The 21,354-nt window shown below is 38.4% G+C and overlaps 1 long non-coding RNA gene across 3 annotated transcripts in view; it reads left to right on the top strand.

The window, feature by feature from the left end:
* LOC135248169 (uncharacterized) overlaps positions 1-20,702 on the top strand; it is a 61,256-nt gene extending 40,554 nt beyond the window's left edge. For 2 of the 3 annotated variants that reach the window (XR_010328372.1, XR_010328374.1), the window contains 2 exons: positions 17,050-17,198; positions 20,291-20,702. This is a non-coding gene — a long non-coding RNA (uncharacterized LOC135248169). Of the gene's footprint in view, positions 1-9,321; positions 10,565-17,049; positions 17,199-20,290 lie in introns of those variants that run through there. The other variant, XR_010328373.1, reaches the window with a different exon arrangement.
* The last annotated feature ends 652 nt before the right edge of the window (positions 20,703-21,354 follow it).

The raw sequence follows: 21,354 nt of genomic DNA, 5'->3' as shown, positions 1-21,354 counted from the left end.
TAGCTGGCAAAGCATTGTTGTAACTAGTTAACTTGCGTCAAATGTCCAGATTGTAAAATTTTGTTCTGATTCTGTTAGTGTACTCCTATAACTCAGTTAGACTTTTGCATGGTTGGCTAGCTACAGTACATATGACAAAGTATGTGGTTAATCATATGTTTTCATGAATTAGGGACTTCATAATAAGGGACAGTTTAAAAAACATTGTCAGAAGTATGTACATTAATGAAACAGCTTAAAAAGCAGGTCAGATCAAAACAAGTGGTGTAAACAGGGCTTGACATTATCCATTGTTTATAGTTCTTTCCCAAAGTCACTAGTCACTCGCATTTTCATCAGCCAATATCCCCCCAATCCAAAAGAGGTAATAAATATAGCCTAGGTAATCGGAAAATGCACCTGCATGCATTCACTTGGGAATCACGGGGCGACATAGCTCAGGAGGTAAGAGCAGTTGTCTGGCAGTCGGAGGGTTGCCGGTTTGATCCCCCGCCCTGGGTGTGTTGAAGTGTCCCTGAGCAAGGCACCTAACCCCTAATTGCTCCCAGCAAGCTGATTGGTACCTTGCATGGCAGCCTTTCACCGTTGGTGTGTGTGAATGGGTGAATGAGAGGCATCAATTGTAAAGCGCTTTGGATAAAAGCGCTATATAAATGTAGTCCATTTACCAATAACATTTTATTTGAGCAGAAACCATTACAGCTATCCAGCCTGAGTAAAGTGCGTGTCTGTATGTGAGTGAGTGAGTAGAAAAATTATCTAAAAAATCTAAAAAGCTCTAACAAAATATACGCTCCGAGGTTGTTTAAATTACAAAATTTATATATTGCACATTTTCCATGAATATTCCATGAACGTTTTCCATGAATAATTTCCAAGTGTCTATGTGGAGAACACAGAGTACATTTATCCACAATTTTAAATAATGTTGATAAAATGTGCACAATTTTTTATTGAAAATAAAAATTACTTTATTACTTGCCTGCATCTGAGGAGAACTGGCTATATCTGATGGTGTTGAGCAGTATATAATGTTTGGTGAAACCCGACTATATTTGTTTGTAAGGTGAAAGTTTTCTAGCCAGCTTGGACATAGCCAGGCAATATCCGAGTAAAACATTAGCTAAATTGAGCTAACCGAGTCGATTTATGTCAAAACATCTCTCAACCTAGATTTCTACCCCTCTAGACGTCTAGATTCTATCGAGACTCAGGCTTGTGTTTACTGTGAAACTACAGAAACTTTGAAATCATGGACGTACATCTGTCTGTGGTCGAGGTTCATATTCCTTCACCATTGTTGTTTTCTGTGTTTAGTGCTGCAATCGTTGTCATTTCTGTGTTTCCCAGTCAGAACTGGAAAAACTGAATCGCTCTCCACTGGTGTGGAGTGTTCACTAAACAAACACTTTGAAGCCGCAATGTGTATAGCTATAACCTACACATTTGTATATGCAGCGCCGTGTTCAGCTGTTGTTTGATTTTGCCTTCTCCCACTGAAGAAGCGAGAGTGAGGGGTGAAGTAGCTGGCCAATGAGATGAGCACATTGTGCACCTAGTACTTATGGGAGTTGCAGTGTCATGTATTGTCACACAAATTGACTTAACTATTTCAGATGCCTAATGTAATTATTTTTATTTTTCATATAAAATGTTAACGAAATGTCACCTGTCAAAGTAGCTTGCAAGAGTGAATGAATTACATGCCATTGACAAATTCTACCAACATGTGTTGGGTGGCAGGTGTTAATGTCAAGCCCAGGATGTAGATATTTTTTTCAGTATTTAAGACTACGAGACACTGACAAGTTGGAGACATCAAAAACTTCTCCCAAGATGGGTTGCTGTAATTATTATTGATAATTTCTTCGGACACCTTTATTGGTTGCCATGCCTGGGTTTGTGGGTTTCGATGTCTTAAACTGGAATTTAAATACTCAATGTCCTGCTTACAAGAGTTTAGAAGAAACGGTTTCCTCCCATTGTGGCACTTCAGATGCAGCCAAGCAGTAGGTCAGGTTTCTGTTGTGTCTGCCATGATTGTGTTCTGATATTTACTTCCTAAAAAATATAATGTTTGTCTTAATGTACTTCACTATTGACTAAAAAGCTAAAATCAAGAGTTACTTAATTAGATTTGTAAAACTGTTTGAATTTAAATGCTTCATGCTGTTGCCTCATACTAAGTCCATTTGTGCATTTTTAAGTCTTTTATATTATTTCAGAGCAGCCTGTGCTGCCTCCAAATACCTCTCCAAACACAAAGCAGCTCTCAAAGCACCTCTGTCCAACTGAAACATTACACTAGGCATGCAGGAATCCAAGAATTGCTCATCTTTCTTCATTCTATAAATCCTTATATTTTTCAGCTTTTTACAACCAGAGAGCAAATTCCTACTTATTGCCATGCACATGTTGTCATTTTTTCCAGGCGAATTAAAGGAAATTGTGAATGATTTTGATATATGGAGATACTCTCATGTGACCTCAAAGTGAAAGAAACCCCTTTCCTTGCCCTGGGCATCTTAATTTCATCAGAATATAAGGATTTAGCCAAGAATTTGCTATAAGGAAAATAATAATAATAAAACTCAATATTGAATCTGCCAAATTGAAGCTCGTTAAAATTTAATGCAAGTCAACTCTGAGGTAGGAATTGTTAGATATGATACTTACAATGAAATTTTAAACCTTTCAGTACCTTTAAGTAATGTATCTATATGAAATAAATTAACTATAAAGGGTTCTTTCTCTCTTCAAGTGTCTCCCAATCTAAAATCTCATTATTCATATATTATTCTGAACAAGGTGACTGTAATACAATAGCTATTAAAGTGAAGAGAAACCTTACCAGCTAGTTTTTATGCAAATAAAGAATGTATTGAATACACTGCACACCACAGGGAATCAAGGAAACAAATAAAGTGGAAGAAGGTTATTTTCAGCAGAGATCCTATAGAGCTATGGTATACCCAAACAAACATGGTTAATCCACTGTCGCTGTGACAGTATAGAAAATAGGAGTCTCTTATTCAACCAACCATGTTTAACCTGAGGTTTAGATCATATTTTGATTGTAAGTATTGAAGCAATACTGCAGTTTATGGTCTTTGGGGATTTTTTATTTGTATTTTTCTGACTGTTATTGACATTTTCAGTTTAAGTGAGTGTTATTGAAAATTTCTGTTTTTCAAGTAACCATTGACTTGGAATGTAACTGATTTTTTTATTTGAAGATATAATCACGTGTGTGTGTGTGAGAGTGTGATTGTTATTTTTACACACAGTGTAGTATATTATTAAAATATTGAGCAAAATGTTAAAAGAGAAAGTAAATTAAATTTGAATGGTCTATTGAAAAGATAAATGCAGTGATTGGAAGAAACACCCAAACTGGATTGATGATGAGAGGGATTTGACTCGGGGATATGCATGTCCGATGAAATTGATTGCAGAAAGCAGATTACTAATATAAATAATGTAAACTCTGGCTGTGGTTGTGCTGTGGATAGACTGAGCACACACACAGAAGCCAAAGAGTCAAGTGTGTTCATTTATTTGTGACCCCAAGGGTAAACATTAAAGACAAATACAATCTTTTATTTATTTAATAACATCCTTGGACAAAGCTTGCATAGACTGTAGGGTTCTGTAGCTCATAAAGCTATGTACATCACAGGTAAAAAAAAAAAAAAAATATATATATATATATATATATATATATATATATATAAAATATATATTTTTAGAACCTGAGATATACAGTCATATACTGACCAGGCTTTTTTATTTTATGAGATTATTTATTTGTTTTCCCAAAATTTACTAAAAGTAATGATTAGTCATTGCTAGGATTGTTAGAAAATTGAAAGGCTTTCTTTCCTGAACAAAGATTCAGAAAACCTTGGCATTAATTTGAAATAATTATTTATTTGCTTTTTTAAAGTGAATCCCCTCAAGTACAACAGATGAAGTGTTTGAGAGAAAAAAAAAAAAGTAAATCCATCAGTAGTAAATCTGCTTACAGTATTTCTGCATTTCGTGTTTGAGCAGTGAATTAATGCCGCGCATCATAGCAACCCAAAGTGAAGTGTTTTTGATACTGTGAATGCTAAAATGGATTAGTAAGATTTATTGCGAAGACAGCTGTGTGTCAACTGCTTTTAGCTAGGCACTGGTATATTAACTCCTTTGAACATTCATACACTTTATTTTAAGTTGGTGACATGCTGTGTGCATCTATGGATGTGAAATTATACACACTGAACTTTATCTCCTAGGAATTAGAGAGCGGTGAGTTGGGAGGTAAATATACAGTATATATATATACACCGATGTGTGACAAATTAAAGGAAAAAATAACATAAAGTGTCTTAGTGAGGTGTTGGGCCACCACAAGCTGCCAGAACAGCTTCAGTGCACCTTGGCATAGATTCATTCTACAAGTCTCTGGACCTCTACTGCAGGGATGGAACACCATTCTTCCAAAAGATATTCACTCATTTGGTGTTTTGATGATGGTGGTGTAAAGACCCAAACATAACAGAGCCAGTGGACCCCCTTTGCTTTAATTTGTCACCTGTCTGTATATACACACATATGTGGGTGTGTGTGTATATATATGTATTATATATATATATATATATATTTTTTTTTTTTTTTCTATGGCTTGAATAAATACTCATTTGAGCTTTTCTTTAATTGGTAAGAACAAGTAAAAAATGTTGTTTCAACATTATTAACAAATCATGTTCAAAGAGGCACTACTGTATATTCGGTCAGAGTTGTTCCACTTGGTTGTGGAGCTCATTCTAACTGTTGATTCACTCTCTGGTGCTGTGAAATTTGATAAAAACAAATGAGAGAGGCGGTGTCGGTGTGAGCTCTGACAAATGCAGTGGCTAAAACGGACTCCTGGGAAGAATTGTCTGGTGATGCGTTGTGTCAATTTACTCTGGTCATCATGGAGGATCCAGTGCCCTCTGTTCCTGCGTGTAGAAAATGTGGGGAGTGGAACCGGCCGGGGGGGTTGGTGATTTGTTTGCACAAATGGGCGCAGCGACACTTTAACACATTTACAACTAATGGGGAGCTCTTACCTCCAGGTTAGCCCAGGAAATGATAAAAACACATCGTTCCTCCCTCACAGCTCTTGCAGGTCACGTAGGTTGTACTTACGGGGTATTTCTGCACAATCTATATATTTTTTAAGAACAGGAGATAGTCAACAGCTTGATTTCTTAGATGGCACAAATCAAGAAAATGTTTTTTAACGTAACTGTGCCCTTCTTCATGTTCTCTGCCTCTGCTCCTCATGTATTCTAAGTGGACTGAATGCAGGGTTTGCACATTTCAAAAAATTCTATTTAGTGTGCTATTTCCCCATCTCTTATAAAAAAGAGTTCAACAAATAAAATAAGCATAAGTCACTTTGTATTCATTGTGCCTGCCTTATACCCCAAAGTGGAAGCATATATTAAAAAAGCCTTGTGCTATTACATTACCGGGGGCCATTTTGTGGATCTCAAAAATAACCCAAATTATGCGGCTTGTGCCAGGGCAGGATATTTAATACTGCAAAAAAATAAAAAATAAAAGTGCCATGTGTCTAAGCCAGGACAAGTTAACAAACTTAAAGATTTTATTAAAAATGTTCACTCTGCCTCACATATTGTACTACATTCCCTTGTGACTTGATTATCTTGTTTAATTAACAAGGTGTCAATCTAATACAACCTGTTACCAAAAAAGATTGTATCTGTTTAACATTAGCACTTAATTAAAATCAATCATGCAGTGTTTTTTCCTTGATGATCTTTATGTAGGTTACTGTACGCAATTAAGAATCTCACATTATAGTTAGTTTAATTACTCTAATTGGAGTAATATTAGGTTAAATGCATTGCAGCATAATTGTTCATTAATTGCTCATCTGTTGAAGTGCTTTTCCCTGATTGTTTGCTTTTTGCCATTTTAACATAAATAAATAAATATTTTTTAAAATGCATAAATAAAAACACCACTAAAAACACTTCAGATCATTGTTTGGATTTTACCTCACTCATGACTCCGTAATATGAATTTGATAGTTTCTTTCACTCTCCAGCCCGGGTTAAGTTCAACTACTGCATTATGCACATTATGCATACAAGTTTAATATAACCTGAAGAATATGAAAGGAAGTTGGACAAGAAAGCTAATCAGTTTCAATGTTTTAACCCTTTTTTCTGCTGACATTATTAGTTCTGTGTGTTCCGTATGTTCAGTTTTATGTGCTTTTCTTGGGGAGAATTTTACATAATTTGACACTGAATGTTTTTTTTTGTTTTTGCAAGCCCATAGACCAAGTGTACAACACCCAGAGCAATGGAAAGAGGGAAATGCACTGTCCTGCTGGAATGATAAATGTTCATTTTAGGCTTATTCAGAAAAAGATTTCCTTACAGAGGCATTCCCATGCAGCTGGCAGATGGTGTGCTAGCTGAGGAAGCGCTTATGCTGCTGTGGAAAGGACAAGCGATGTGCCGCGCTGAGGTGGCTGGCTCAGGCACCCCTCCGGCTGAGGCCTGTTGCAGCCCTGGCAGGACCAGGGTGGTGAACATCAGCGAGCTGACTGACCGCACACTGACTCGCAGCTCACAGAGCTCTGAGGACATGAGACTGGGCTGAAAGGAGAGTAGGCTGGTGGGAGGGGGAGGGTGGGGTTTATGGGTGGGGGGGGGGGGGTACACTGTGACAAACCTGTAAGACGGGAGGGTGGTAGTCGGGAGGGAGAGGAAAGCGAATGTGATTGATTATTCAGAGCTGTCTGAATGTCAGCAGGGTGGAAAAAATATCTGGGCAGAAGCAGATACTAATCCATGAAAAATCGCTCCTTCCTCTTCCTGTTCCTGGCGGGAGGGTGAAGCCAGATCAAAGGCCGGAGTCAGCGTTGCAATACGTCACCCAATTTATGACCTGCCAAGGTGCTAACCCATTAACAACAACAACAAGAACAGCTACATCCAAAATAATAGTAACATTGGGCTTTTGGGCAGAAAAAAACAAAGTGTTGAATTACTCATTGTAAAACACACTCCATTGCTTTTAAAGAGCGGTTATACATTTACCTCAGTGTGTCAGGGCTGCTCAGGCAAGGGCACATGCTAACCACGGGGAGATTTCATTATCATAAGTAGAAAAAAATACTTAGCTCCTCAAATGGAGCTATAATAAACTCACTGTCTAGCCAAGTGGAGAATTTGACTGACCTTTCAGGAAGCAGAGTATGTGCCTTACATTTCAGAGTAGCAACATTTGCCATAAAGTTTTTTTTTTTTTTCAATTTATTACAGAAAGAATTTAATGGCTTATTCTGCTTACAATAGGTCAAAAAAAACTATTAATAAGTACATAGCTCTGCCTTATTTTCAGTTTGAGTGTCTCAAACTTTTGAAGCATAACCTTATATTAGCATATGTAGTGATACGCTATTGTAAATAATGCATTTTCCAACAGCAAGCTTATGGGCATTGTTATGGCATTGGTAATTCTGAGATAAATTTACTTTTTGTTTTCATGTTATATATGCATCGATTATTGTTTTAAATATACTGTAGGTTGAAAAAAATACCACCCTGCTGTGGTATTATGAACAACAGCAAAAGTGGACAGACTGTTTATGTTGCCTACACAGTGCTGTATTGTACAGTTTCTATCTGGAATCTCCAGTGGTTAGACAACTCTGTGTTATATTAACTTTAGATTTTCATACTGAGGCCCATTGTTTACACTTCACATAACAGCATGTTCAGATTCAAACTGATTTTTAAAAGACCTCAGTCAATCATATTTTAAAATTGGACTCAATCAAGGCTATGGAAAGAGGGTTAAAAAAACCTCATTTCATTTGCTTTTAGACTGTATTCACTTAACACAGTTTTCTACAGGAGAAAGTGGATGAATAAGTAACTTATACAAGTCATTATCATGTTGTTATTTTAATTACCTATTTATGGACATACCTTTAGACAAAATGGAGTTAATATTCAACAGCACACCCTGGAAAGCCATTAAGGTAAAACACATTCAAATGCAGATTGATGTTTCTTAACATGCATAATTTTAATGGCATAAAGCCTTTAATTAGGGTCACTTAAGCTTTATGGCACAGCACGTTAGCATTCAGCCTACCAAGTGCACCTAATGAAAATAATAAAAATTCCAGCTCACAATGACGGCCATAACTACTGTTAAAACTCCACACAGTAATGATATGACTAAAATATACAGAATCTGACCTCATTTCCATTAACGCTCTGCTTTTTCCCGTGTTTGTTTTCTAAAGTAGTGCTTCAAGTTACTGAACTCTTCAGGTAACAGGAGGTTCACCAGCCTAACCCTCTCTGCCCACCTGACCCACACTGGGCTTTCAGCGAAAATTCAGCTCCCAACAAACCCCTCTCCTGTGACTCTGGCCACAAACATTGGAAACGAGTGGGAAAACAGCTCTGGCATTTGATCCGTGAGAAGCATGTGCAAAAAACGACATGCACCAATGTGATGATGGCTTCCCAAGCTGTGACTACAAGTAAATGAACAAAAACAAGGCCCTGTCACTGGTGTCATCAGCAGCAACAACGTCATCATCATCATCAGCAGCAATAAAAGCCTGTGTCATATATGAGGGCCCTGCTGTGTGTGTGTGTGTAAGCTCAGCTCCCATGGTTCCCTTGTCTTGCTGAGCAGTAAAGCAGGCTGCTGTGTTTATTTGTTGTTGTGCTGTTTTGACAGCCTGGGCCTCCAACCCCCCCCCCCCCCAACAAGGACATGTAGGGGAGCCCCCCTCCTGCTGGGAGAGCAGAACACTGAGCTGTTTGTTTTTCCAGTTCACCTGTTTTTTTTTTTTTGTTTTTTTTTTTACCCCTTTTTTATTTTTTAACACACCGACGATCCCCCTCTGTCCCTCCCCGCCCCACCTCCCCACCCCCGCCCCCTTCCCATGGAAACCGTATATCCACCACCCGGAAAATTTATTGGGCTCCGCTCGCCTCGCCTCCCCGCTCCCCGCTTTTCCGGGAACTCTCTCATGTTGCCTTGTCCAAAAACAATTAGTACCGCAAATGGGGCGCGCACCACATGGCCCCGCCGGGGCAAGCGGAAGGGAAGGCGCTGCCCACCGCATTCCCAAAACAGGCCGCTTCCGTGCCCGGGGGGGGGAGGAGCAGGGATCGTGAACTTGGTGACCTCGGCTGACCTCCGAGGGACTGCCGGGGAGAGGGCAAGGGAAATATCCGTCGGTGGGAATGGGACGCGTCCTGGGATGGGGAGGCAGCGGGCGGGACGTTCGGAGGAAGCGCATCTGAGCTGTACTGCAGGTATCCAAACACCGGGCCTGGATGTCAGAGAGCGGCTAATCTATAAGGCAGATACGGGTTTGCCGTTCATTATCCCGGCCCAGTGTTAAGGACTGCATCATTACCGGCGCTGAGTGTCCCCTCGTTGGCTGTATGCCACGCGGTAATTATGACTGTAAATCAGCCTTCGCTGTGTTCTTTTTGCGGAGATTTGTTTGTTTTAGTCTGGGAGGCTTGCCTCACAAGCAGAACGCAGCGAATGAAACCCAGGTCCCATTTTCGCTCAGTTTCAGTTAGTGCCACTGAAGAACGGGTCACCGAAACAAACATCCCTCAGATCTGACCCAAATGTAATAAAACAGTTTGGCATGAGCTAATTCTTTTCCTCAACAGTGACATGTAGACACCCTAACCTGCAACTTAGCTTCTTATCTTCACCACTCTGTCAGTCACTGGATGCTAATACCCTCTAATTAGAGCGAGCCTGCCTTCTTGGCTGTGCGTACAGTACAGTGCGCATGGTAGCACAGTGGAGGTTGCTGCAGTGAGGCCCTCTTTGTTAACTGCCGGCTCCGGCCCGGCAAATAAATCTTGATGGATACTTGAATGGTGGCCAACAGAATTTATTAGTCCAAAGTGAGATAAGAATGCAGTTGTGCTAATCCCTTTAATTGTTTATGATATATTCTCTTTCCCCTCAGAGAAAACTGTTGGAAATGGAGATATCATCTCAAGCACCATTAGATGGTGATGAATAGTCGTTAAAATGGGAGCTCTGTCGTTCTTTGCCCCCCTCCAACCCCCCTGTCTGTGCGAGCCGTCCCTAAATCTGGTGTCATAGAGCCAGCTCTGTAGCTATATGCTCTTAATCCACAAGCCTTTCAGAGACCTGATTAAGGCTTGGGTATTGGGGAGTTTAGATGAGTACACAAATGACCCCTGTGGTTTGTGTGTGCGTGTGTCTACACACACACAGACAGACACACACACACGCATTTATATATACTGTATATAGTCATCATGTCCATTCTGAACACAGAAAGGAGGAAGGGAGGCAGTGTCATGCTATGTATCAATGGGACTGTAGCTCATACATGTGCGTCAGATGCATTGTTCTTCTGTATTTCATTTTAGCATTTCCTTGAGGTGAGCACTGATGATGATGTGCCATGGCTGCCGCTGACCTGTCTTTGGGGTTCAGCACCAGGGCAGAACTGCAGTGCAGTGAGGTAAGCTAGGGGGGCCTCTTTCTGCTCCATGTCATTATTGCCTGTCGACTTGAGGGGTTCTTTTGTGATGGGACATCACTGCGGTCACTCATAGCTGAGAGAAGATGCGTGGAGAGGGCACTTGGGTAGAATGTCTGCAAAGTGAAATAAGCACAGTGCATCAAGACAGTGAACTTACTTCATGAATCCCAGATGAGTAAAGCTTGTGCTACTATACCATGCCGTACTGAATTTGTATCATTTGCTCGATACAGTTTACTCCATTTTTATGGAAGCTTTAATAAGTAATATTCTTGGGAAGCACGTGATTAGATCATCCACATATTCCACATCAAATTAAAGAGGGAACTTTAGCCAAATGTAGTAATTCACCGAAATCGTGAGAGTAGGGTAAAGATTTTCAATTAGAAAACAAGATTTTAATGACAGTGTTTCCCAAGAATGAACCTTTTTAATTACCCCTCCCCCCAACATGCCAGTAATGAATAATGCTATTTTAATTTACATTCCATGTGTGACTAATTGACATGAATTGATTTTAATTATATGTCAGTTTCATAAAAAATGTGCACTTTTTAATTATCTTTGACATATGCTCATTGGAATTGTATTCCATTTAAATTGTGCATCAGTTGCTGATGTGATTCCAGTATTACAGTCAGTTTTACAGACCGCATTATGGGTGCCTCTTGATTGGTGCAGCGATGCAGGCCATTGAAAGAAAGGCTGGTGCATTCAGAAAGTATCCCTTTCCATAAATATATGATTTAGGGTCATTTTCAATGAAGCCACTGTCAGTGTCTTTGGGGAAAAAATTTGAATTGGAAGCAGAGCCTGTGTTCAGCGGGTTAATAAATGACGAAAAGCATGAAAATAGGTGTGCATAATGAAAAGCATGACACATGTGGAAGAGTTCTACACTGAGACCGTGAGGGCAAAGCTCAACACTTGCATGCAGTAAATTAGCAACATGGGAAAAATTTATACAGTAAAATTCCATATCCTTTAAAAAAAAAAAAAAAAACTCTACGAAGCTGGAAACTGGAAAAATATATTTTGATATATTGAATTCCATTGGTGCTGATCACAAAAATAGTCGGCCATTCATCCCCTTACCAGCAAGCACGCAGTGAGTTTGTCCAGTCATTGTGTTATTTTGTTTAGTTGCCGTCATATTTTTCTCGTACTGGGGTTTCCGTCTAATGGTTTCAAAACACCCGCTTGAATTCAGGCAGAGTTTATAAGGCGTTAGAAATTAGGGGGAATTAGATACTGCGGAAATGTGTGGGTTTTCAGTGTTTGATGCCTTAAAAGGCTTATACTGTACATACAAATGGAAATCAGAAATTCTGTTTGAATCTGGCCCACGTAATTAGACTAAAGCCATTAATACCAGCATGTAGACACTGTCGTTGTGTGACTGTGCAATGTGTGAATGAGCACGGCATTCTCTTGTTTTACATTCCCATTGCTGTTTGCAAAAGCACTGTATAATAATGCAACAGAATCTCAGTTGACATTTCAGACATTTGGAATGAAAGCAACCTATCCAAGCATTAGGATTAATACTACCCTGTTCCCCCATTCAGTCCCATGGTTTCTCTCACACCAGCTTTTTGTTTAGTCACCTATCTGGAACTATATATATTTTTGTTCCTGGTGAAAACAATTGATTATCTTCCCCTTTGCCCCATGAACAGCTGTTTTCTTTTCCTTCCTTCCTACCCCTGGCTTCCTTTACTGTCCTCGACCGTTAATCTCGTTAACCGCGTATGTGGTCCACAGACAAAGTCAAAGGTCAAACAAATAGTTGTACTCTGAGCTTTGAAGTGTTTTTGTGGGGGTGTCCCTAGGGACAGCTTATTGGTGAGAAAGTTTGAGCAAGGGAAGTGTGTGTGCATGCCCGTGTGTGCGTGTGTGTGTGTGTGCATGTTTGTGTGCGCGTGTGTGTTTGCACATTTGTGAGTGTGCAGGAGAGAGAGCGAAGGAAGAAGACAAAGACAGGCAGGGGGGGAGAGAGAAAGATGCGTAGAACAGGAACTCTACACCTCGCACAGTGCTGAATTCAGCGAGACAAGGCCTCACTCTCTCAGTACTTGTTTTTTGTCTGGTAGTCTCCTTCTGCTTCCACTATGTTACCGTGACAACACTAGATACTGTATTTTTAGACATGCCTCATACAGTTTTGTACATTTGTGCGCGTGTACCTTTATGTCGTAAATGTCCATTTCTATTTGTGATCATCTGATTGAATTTTAGTTTTAACATTGTTTTACCGGGTAAGGCTATAATTCTAGATGTAATTTCATATAAAATTACTACATTTTTGTGATGATGTGGATTGCCTACAGTGCAATACAGTTTTGTTCAAATTATTGGCTAGAAATTTGCCAGTTGTTTCAAATTGTTTGAAAAATGCAGCCACTATTTTTTCCAGAAACCAAATAAAATTAGATACTAGCCCTCCTCTCTTCTTTTGTTTTTTATCATAATTTTATAAATAACTCTGAAAACACACTAATTACATGATTCCCTAATTAATGCTTAAGCGCAATTAAGCAGCTTGCTTGGAGAGTAGGCCCATTTAAATTATAATCTGGCACAGCAAAATATGTTCCAGTTTAAAGACTAAGGCCCAGAGAGGACCTCAAACCATCGTCAACAAACTTGTGTTGCACTAATCAAATTGGCAAAACATCCTTGTTTACATTTTAAAGCTATATTATAATAAAGGGGTATAGTGAGGAACGTTGCATTTACATTTCTTTTTTTTGCAGGAAAGTGAAAGCTCAGCAGTACCAAATCTGGTATATAAATAGGGCTTCACCATAACAGCATGAAACCAACTAAATGTCCTTGAATAGATTTTGAATTTTAAAACCTAGATCAAATGAAATATGCACAAAGGAACTAGCAAGTGAAATTGAAAGTCTTGATACAAGAGAGGGGTGAGGATAAAAACAGGATTAGACTCCATAGGCCTGGTTCCCAAAGATTGCGTAAAAAAGGAGAATAGACGTTTAAGTAGGAACTGTGAGTTGGCAGATATGTGCTTGCATTTGTACCCAATTTTCAGCATGTTTTCCACAATTTCGCCTGGCTCAGATCGAAACCTATTTACATGCAATAATAACGACTTTAATACATGTTTAAATCTGTTTAGCCATGTAACAGATATTTGCATGTTTTGGCGATTGGAGTCTTAATTTCCAGCAGTACTGAATGGCCGTTATGCAGGCAGTTAATGCTAATGCCGATTCTCTGCTGCAGTCAGTAAACTAATAGCCGAAGAAAAAAAGATTGAAAACTATCAAAAGAAGTGGAAAAAAGAATTAAAATTCACAGAGCTAATGCATTACGTTATTTTATTCGGTTTTTTTCCCTCATCAGATGAGAAAAAAATGTATGGAGGAATTCTTGGTGTGTTTGGCAGTTTTTCAGATTAAAGTTCTTCAGCTGTCAGGGGGATAGAGAGGGACATGTGCTTATATAAAATCTAAGGCAAATTGACTATGTGCTTTTCAGGGAAGTTTGCGGACTCCTTTTCCTAGTTGGATTTGTTCCATACTATTAGAGGAAAAGTCAATTACACAGTTTCCATGTGATTCTCTGGGAAATGTGTTTAGGTTGTGGAAGTGTGGAAATGCTCATCAGGCTATGTAACTGCTACTTAGTCAATATTTAATGTACATATATGGGGATGGAGTGGGATTTGATAAATGCACTTAAACAGATAGTGCCGCTCTAATGCACCACATGGAGCCGCTTCCTTGTCAGTTACCATTACCAGGGAATTTCAGAGGATGGAATGAGAAACCTATATATAGAAATGTGGAGAACGAGTGTGTGAGCATAAAAAAAGATGCATAAAAGCAAAATCGCAGTCACAAAGTCAAAGGGGACATTGCTGTCGTTATCCTTGCAAACAGAAAAGTTAATGGAGGATTCTGCTGTGACTCAACTTAATACACACTGAAGGATGAAAATGGGACAGCAATCAATAAGCAGATGCTAATAAATACTGGGTAAGAACTCAGTGGTGATAAATTGGCAGAATTTGCTCTTTAGAAATCTAACGATCGCATTCAGTTTATCTTACCAGAATTTTAGTAATCAGTAAAATATTTGATATATTTCACGCTTTTTTTATCTTATGAGGAGCATATACTGAACATTTCACTCTCACTCCTGTCTTATAAAATAATGAGTGTTATTTATGATGTGTTAAAAAATTTATGTCATAATTTACTACCTTTTACGAACTGAAGTGCAGAATTGTTTTATCACCTGTTCATGACTGAACCACCCCCGTAATGATATTTTTTGAGGTTAGAAGATCAAACTAGGAGCAATATCATGGGGGCATGCAGTACTGCTGTAATGAGGTATTGGCCTATTGTGTTGAATAAACATTTTACAATATATTTTTCCAAACAGTCAATAAATAATTGTCCAGGTATATCAGCCTATTTGTCATTGAAATGGGTGAATTACAAATGGTATGATAATGTAAGTTGCTCTGGAAAAGCGCATCAGCTAAATGCCAGTAAAGTCAGGTAAAGTACTGGAATATTCATATCATTTGTGCTCACCCATTTTTAGCTTTTGCTTCTTGCCTTTCATCATCTGTAGATTAGGAGGCAAATCCAACCCATTTAACCTTCCAATATGTTTCTATTCTTTAGAAAAGAGAGGTTTCAGAAATCTCAATGCATTTGTTTGTCTATGCTTATAGACCTGAGTAGTCACAGAGGATGCAATCCCCATGTGGTCAAGCTGTAAATAGGGGCTGTATGAAGGTTTCTTTAACCTTTTTTTCATGATGGCTGATAAACAAGGCTAACAGGAAACAGATTTTCTCATAAAACACATTTTTTTTCCTCAATAAAATTATTGATTAAAAAAAGACTTAATATGAACAATTAAAAATGTAGCCTATGGACAGATTACGCCTATGTACTGTGCTAAGATGCACCAGTATTTTGTGAAACCTGCCACAAATGGATGGACAAATATGTTTTTATATTTTATTCAGGGAGGGAGTTTTTTTCAACGTGTCCTATGAATGTCTGTTTCGTACCTCAAGTTTGACAGAAATTTCACTGGAACCAATGGCACATTAGGTTTGAAGAGCCAAGCTGGAAGTATTATGCTGGATTTTAACTTCTGGCACAGACATGAAATGTTCTTGTTAACCCCTTCACACCATGGTTCTATAAAAGGAAGCTGTGTTCATTGCAGGTTTTACAGTTAAATTAATTTACCAGAACACCTGATGTGCCTGACAAATTTGGTATAGATAATGAATAATGTTGCGTGAACTATCATGGATTATAATAGATCTGACATCAAAAAAAGAGAACAGCTTCTAGGAAATTGCATGATGAAGAAGCCAACCCTGTAGTAATACAATCCATGATGTTTCAGCATTTGAGGTTCATAGACCACACGAAAGGGGATATTAAATAATAAGTCTATTTCTGGTATAGACAGTACTCTTAATCCAGGGCCTCCTCCCATAATGCCATTGTCATTCAAAGCATTTTTTGTGATTAATGACAGTTTTGTGAGAGTCTTAGAATAATTTAAATGTGTGATTCCGCTTTAATAGGTGTTATTAATAGATTTGTATATGTTTTTGTTTTTTTTGAATGTTTTGCTGGGTGAAATTCAGCAAGTTTCAGTGTCTATTCTTTTTTTGTCAACCTGAAAACTACTCCGCTCTCTGTGACCTGCTAGATGTGAGGAGGCTCCATTATTTTGTTGCTGGCCACATCTATTAAATGATATTGACATATAAACCAGGAAGGTACTCTGCTACCCGAAAGGTGCAAATGGGTATATTGGATGTTCAGCTCCTTGCATTCGCACTGGATCCAATTACCTTCTCTCCGTGTGAGGGTGTGGAGGGCTGCAGACAGTGTCCGCTGGGTGAGGAGATGTCCTGGGGGCCCGTGATCAGGGGGAGCTCCTTACAAAAGCGTCTTCAGCGAGAGGCTTGGAGTCCATGGTGACAGGACAGCGCAATGACAATTACACTTCACGGCCTCAATAATTTCCTCTACGTTCTGCGACGCAGTTTAGATTTCTGCGTAATTTGTCCCAGTTCTATTGAGCAAAAGCTGCCATGCCTAAACGGAGTCCGAGTGTAGTTTTCATATATTACAATCCTGCTCAATTTCACTGCATATTATAGATTGTTTGCCATTTAGGAAATCCATTATTTCCTCCATACTACATGTGCCTCTTAAACGGGGTGTGACAGAAAAATTGAAATATTCAAGATAAACCTCATTTTGACTTTTTCCTCATATTACATTCTAATATTTTGTCAAAATCAAAATAAACAGGGTTTCTTTTTTTTCTTCTTTTTTTTCAAGGTAATATAGCTGAAGTGCACAGATTATGGTAAAATGATGGATGGTCAAAGCCGCACTGTTTAGTATTGCTTCCAATACTGTGTCTGTGTTGTTTTCTGTATCCAGGTGATTTGAGCACAGAACAGAGATGGTTATTATGGTGGTGCTGTCCCCCATTGGGACTACAGGTGCCCAGAGACGGCTCCATTTCCTCTCTACTTATCAGCTGAATGAAAACACCATTTCAGACTTCATTTAAGATCCACCACAACAGCGTAAGTGACCGGCAAATTAGCTGAACTGTGCGGGGGGAAACAACATTTGTTAATCGGCCATTACCGGCAAATCTGCAGTCAAGGGTGATCTGACACACAATTTCTATTTTAAGGTGCCTGATTCTAGAATTACTCTGTGGATATCTCACATATATCCAGTCTCATCACCAAAAATCTTTCTTAAACAGAAGCAGTGTAATGCAACCAGTTTAGAGTAGATAAAGATGTTTCTGTTGTTTAAGAGAGTCTCTCTCTTTCTCTCTCTCTCTCTTTCTCTCTCTCTCTCTCTCTCTCTCTCTCTCTCTCTCTCTCGCTCTCTCTCGCTCTCTCTCTCTAGCTAATGAAAGGGACTGTAGAGCAGAGGTGACGCATAATGATGCGTTTCTCTGACTCTGCACCACAGGAGTGCACAGTAAGGAGTTTCTCCAAACCTTTACAATTACCATCAGAAAAATGAGCAGCCAATTCTACTATTGTATTTGGCCCTATTATATCTGACCTTGTGAAAGTGTTCTGGAGATTAAATTCATTTAGTGTGCAAAAACCACAGAGGTAAATCTAAGCATACCAATAAATCAATAAATCAATGACTACAGTATCCCAGTACAAATATTGTCATATATAATCCCTGCATATATTTAGAACCATTTTTTTAAGGAAAATTATCTTTCACAGTCACCACGTCCACTGAATGATTTGCGAAGAGATTAAACCATTTTTCTACTTAATTGTTAATTGAGTTTAATAATTTATAGTTCCCTTATCCACAGCAAAGCTTAGCTTAGGATAATAGGACTTTCAACAGACAACTTTATAATAAGCAGAATAAATAATACAGATTAATGCCACCAAATCTTGTAAGTTTCATGAGGTCTGCATTACAGTCTGCTGATTTAGTAGTAACCATCACTGGCAGAGTGCAGCAATCAGAATAATTAGAAACCATGAATCTTTTGAATAACAAGTAAGAATAAAAGCACTTTGATTATATATATATATATAATATATATATATATATATATATATATATATATATATATATATATATATATATATATACATACATACATACATACATACATACATACATACATACATATATACACATACATATAGCCAGACATCAATTTTTCGAAGTGAAAAGTTTAACTCAGCTGAGAAAATCTAATGGCAATGATTTAATTGACTCTCAGCCCAGGCTTCGGATTATTTTATGAATATTCTTCTTTCTGTTCCGGAGATTGTTCTCTTGAGCATTTGAATCGTGGGTCAAAGGTAGCTTCTAACATGAGCTGTAGCTTACATGGAAGAAATAGGGGGAGAGCAGCGAGGAGAGCGAATGGTAAAAACAAAGAGGATCTCATTTCTCTGCACTGTGCGGTCCTGCGCTGGGGAATTCAAATGGTTTCCAAAGCTACACAGGAGAATTAATTAAATGAATTTCATCCTGCCGATTGTTTGTTATTTTTTGCTGACCCCACCTCGTGGATTAATATTTAATTAGCCTTGAGGAGAAGTGGAAAGCACTTATTAACCTTATCTGTCAATCTGTCAGGACCAGGTTCTGCACTGGACACTGAAAGGGAGAGAGATGGGGAGAGGAGGAGGGGTGGCGGAGGGTAATGTTTTAATTTCTTCAACTGCCACGTCCTCACGGTATTCCTCCCATATTTAGGCATTTATATTCACAATATGCTGTTTTGTTGTTAAGCTCCAAATGTTGCGATCTGACCACTTAGAACTCTCTCCCTCTGAGGTGTTTGAACGCTGCAGACCGGCAGTGGCTCAGGCCATACTCCAGCATAGAGATGAGTTGATATGTTAATTGGATAGGCGCAATGTTGTGCTGTCAAGGTGCATATTGTTATAGCCAGCAGAGATGTAGCTCATTTAGTCTTACCAAAGGATTTGTCTTGTAATTTGCAGATCTCATTTTATTACTAATAAGAGGCACAGTTATGAAGCAATACATTATACTGTTAAATGTGTCCCACCTCCTGTTACGCCAAATGCAGTTGTTTTCTTTCTGCTCATTATGAGTACTCCTTAAGCATACATTTATTATCTGTGTGTTGGAGCACCCGAGCGGGGCTGTGTTCCATGCATTGTTGCCCAAATATTTTTTTTTTTTTGCCGTTTTTGTAAATTGATTCAATATTCAGAACCCATAAATGCAGTAAAAGACATTTTATTTAGCCAAAAGTGATGCTTATCTTCCATTGCTGTGGAATACATTATTTATCTTACAGATAATTTTTTTCTCCCGATATCTGCTTAATCATAACAGACAGAGGTCTTCACGATGACACCTTTACAAACATACATAACAGGGGAATGACATTATCCACTGTCTGTCAATCATTCTGAGGAAAAAGGAGGATTTTATCACAAACTTGTCTGGGTAGTCAGACATGCGCTGACAGTCAGGATTTACTCTCAGTCCTTGAGTCAGACTTAGTTTGGCCTCAGCTGTTCGAGATTCAGTGAATCAAACTGCAAGAAACCAACCTTTTAAAATTGGTTTAAACTGGGCTTTTATTATGATTTACATGTTTTCATTTCTAGACATCTGAAGGTGTTTGCACATTATGTTCTTATATAAGTAAGATCATTTTTTGCCTGTCTGTATGTTCCAGGGTGCTACCAAAGTGTACAATATGATAGCAGTTTTCACAGCAGGAAGCAGTTAAATCACCTTTAAAAATTAAGATGATATATTGGGTTGAATGCACTTTAAGTCTGTTGAATTTATTAATGTTCCAGTAATACTGTTTAACTGATACTGTACACTAGCATGTATAGATGTCACGTGTGCAGTAGTACTTTAACAATTTATTAGTGTGTTTTATGCACAATATCAAAGCAGTGCAGTATAGACTGCGCGTTGATAAATTTTGCCTTGCTTTTAATAAAAAAAGCAATAACAGAGTATGTTCTCTTTTGTCCTCTGCAGCAAATATATAGTGCTCTAGGGACACATTTTCCACTGTGTTGTGGGTGTTGGTGATTTTTGTCATTTTTAAGCATTTTTTTCCCAGATAAAGTTGGCTGATTTACTAATTTATGTCTTTTTAATTTACCGACTTATGCAGGAGAGTTTGTCTCTGGAGAGAGGAAGACAAAGCGCTTTCCATCTTGAAATTGAAAAGCAAGGTTGGATGCTGTACCCAGCTCATTTATCCATTAGGAAATTTAATTAAGTCTTCGGCACAACAAGGGACTTTAAAAATACTTGTCAGTTTATATACATGTTCATTTTGGTTATTGTTTTCTACCATGGGGACAGTAGAAATACCCTAAAAGGGCAGTTGCAAAGCAAGAGTAATATTTCTGTTGGATTTCTTGTAATTGCCTATCACTAGAGTACAGGTTGCATGGGCCGTCCTGAATGTGCAAATTGCTAACAATTCAAAAAAATTTCCATTTAAATACTGAAAATAGATTAACTAAATGGTTTAATGACGAAAACGATACATATCCACAGGGCTACAATTGTTTTATTTTTTTTAAATCACTTTAAAGGACACACTGCATTGCTATCAAAGTGCATTTTTGAATATCTGACAAATGCCTGTAAATTATTCAAAAATATATTTATGTGTATGCCTGGGTGAGGAAAATATGATAAGTATGTCCCCTTATGAAATTGAAATATATAAAATTTACAGTATGTTGGCTAACAATAAAGAACTATGGCCACCAAGGAGGCATAGCATACATGTCAATGGTTTTTGAGAGAATTGACTGGTCAATACCACATTTGGAACAGATGTCAAACATGGTTTCTATATCTGTACATGCCTAATGTTATAAATCTTGGTCTCTCTCTCCTCACTCAGCCATGTTTACCCAATGATGATAACACATGTTTTTCTCCAAATCACACTCATTACCTGTTCTGGCCTAAAGTGTGGAATGTGGCAAAACCTATGAACAAAATATTTAATTTAAATTTGTGCAATGCAAGATTGTGTTTCTTTCAAATAAGGAGAGCTTACAGAACAACCAAAATAATGCAGATGCCCATTTCAGTTTCACATATTGTGCTGGCCCTGATGTGTGTGGTGCGAAAAGTATTTTTAGCGTGTCTAGCTTTGAGTGAAAAATTTTGCCTATAATCGATCTGTGACGAAGAGGCCATTTTGCATACAGTTTT

Source organism: Anguilla rostrata, chromosome 2 (genome assembly GCF_018555375.3).
Source record: "Anguilla rostrata isolate EN2019 chromosome 2, ASM1855537v3, whole genome shotgun sequence".
In the NCBI taxonomy this organism is placed as follows: domain Eukaryota; kingdom Metazoa; phylum Chordata; class Actinopteri; order Anguilliformes; family Anguillidae; genus Anguilla; species Anguilla rostrata.
This window is presented reverse-complemented; position numbering and strand designations above follow the sequence as displayed.